Here is a 2,306-nt window from a genome sequence, read left to right on the forward strand (position 1 = left end):
AGCTTCAACCTCCCAGGCTCAAGTGATCCTCCCACCTCAGCCTCCCGCATAGCTGGGACTACAGGTACATGCCATCATGTCTGGTGAATTTTTGTATTTTTTGTAGAGATAGGCTTTTGCCATGTTGCTTAGGCTAGTCTTCAACTCCGGAGTTCAAGCGATCTACCCACCTAGGCCTCCCAAAGTGCTGGGATTACAGGTATGAGCCACTCTGCCTTGCCCAAATGTAATTAAACGTGAAATACCTGGTTCTTTGTCATGGAGGTTTGAAAGTGACTCCTAACTTGTTATTGAAAATAAGTGCTTTACTTTTTTTTTTTTTTTTGAGATGGAGTCTCACTCTATCACCGAGGCTGGAGTGCAATGGTGTGATCTCGGCTCACTACAACCTCCGCCTCCCGGGTTCATGTGATTCTCCTGCTTCAGCCTCCTGGGTAGCTGGGATTACAGGTACATACCACCATGCCCGGCTAATTTTTGGTATTTTTAGTAGAGACGGGGTTTCACTATGTTGGCCAGGCTAATCTTGAACTCCTGACCTCAGGTGGGATTACAGGTGTGAGCCACCACATCCAGCCAAGTGCTTTTCAATGGAGAAAAACTGGAGAGAAAACAAGTGCTTGTACCTTCTGGTAGCTTGTACTTCTGGATGTTGCAATAATGTAAATATTGGTTATCAGCTTTGGTAGAATTAGTATGAAAACTAGATTGACTAACAATAGTCTGTAAGTTCATTACCTGAGGATCCAACAGGGAAAATATATTTCTACTAATATATACATGTGACCTTGCATTCATGGGCCACTATTGGAAGGCTGCTTGGCTGCTGCTGTTTCTTACTATGCTACTTTTAGAGGACTATCCCTTTATCTTAAACGGTAAAATTCTAATAAGATTGTGAGAAATGAATAGCAAAAGTGCTTATCTAGACACAGGCAAAGAAAAATTAAGGTAGCTGTACTATTGGATCCCTGCCAGTATGGCTTCATGTGTTAGAGGGCAGCGGAGTTAGGTTCCTTCCTGACCTTGTCAGTCATTTTTCTATATTGTTCAAATGATATGTTTTCATTTTTTTTTTTTTTTTTTTGACACGGAGTCGTGCTCTGTCACCCAGGCTGGAGTGCAGTGGCACGATCTCAGCTCACTGCAACCTTTGCCTCCTGGGTTCAAGTGATTCTCCTGCCTCAGTCTCCGGATTAGCTGGGACTACAGGCGTGTACCACCACAGCCAGCTAATGTTTTTGTATTTTTAGTAGAGATGGGGGTTCACCATGTGGCCAGGCTCGTTTCAAACTCCTGACCTCAAGTGATCCGCCCGCCTTGGCCTCCCAAAGTGCTAGGATTACAGGCATGAACCACTGTGCCCGGCCACATTTTCAATTTTATTGGGCATGTAAGTACTTGGTGTTGGACAGCTTACCCCTGCTTTCTGGGAACTCACCAGATTTTGGTCACAGTGTTTTTTTTTTTTTTAGGCTGGGAACTAAAGGGATGTATGAAGCACAGACTAAGAAAGATTTGCCTCCTGGATGGCCCTGAAAAGGCAAGGGATGATGGATTATTATGTATTTTTTAAGGAGGGGTGGCTAAACAACAAATAACATTTTAAAGTGGGCAAAGTATTTCAAAAGACATTTCTCCAGAGAGATATATAGATGGCCAACGAGCACAGGAAAAGATGCTTAACATCATTAACCATCATGGAAATGCAAATCAAAACCACAGTAAGATGCCACTTGACACTAGGATGCCTATAATCAAAAAGATTTATAAAGTGTTGATGAGGATGGAGGGAAATTGGAACCCTCATATTGCTGATGAGAATGCAAAATAGTGCAACTGCTTTCAGTAATAGTTTGGCAGTTCCTCAAAAGGTTATCATAGGACCCAACAATTCCACTCCTTCTGTGTGCCCAAGAGAAACAAAAACACATATTCACTCAAAAACTTGTAAACAAATGTTTATGGCAGCATTATTCATAGAAGCCAGGAAGTGGAAGCAATTCAAATGTCTGTCAACTAATGAATGGACAAATGTGGTATGCCCATAAGATGGAACATTCATCATAAAAACAAACTCCTGAACCTTAAAAACATCCTACGTAAGAGGCCAGTCACAAAAGACTACATAAATTATATGATTCAATTTATATGAAATATCCAGAATAGGCAAATCCACAGAAACAGCTTAAGTTGCTGCCAGGAGCTAGGGGGAATAGGGAGTGACTGCCAAGTGAATATGCAGCTTCTTTTGGGGGCCAGTCCTTGTCAACTGAGTTGATATGCAGTGACAAAAAGCTCTTAAG

Source organism: Theropithecus gelada, chromosome 2 (assembly GCF_003255815.1).
Source record: "Theropithecus gelada isolate Dixy chromosome 2, Tgel_1.0, whole genome shotgun sequence".
Classification (NCBI taxonomy): domain Eukaryota; kingdom Metazoa; phylum Chordata; class Mammalia; order Primates; family Cercopithecidae; genus Theropithecus; species Theropithecus gelada.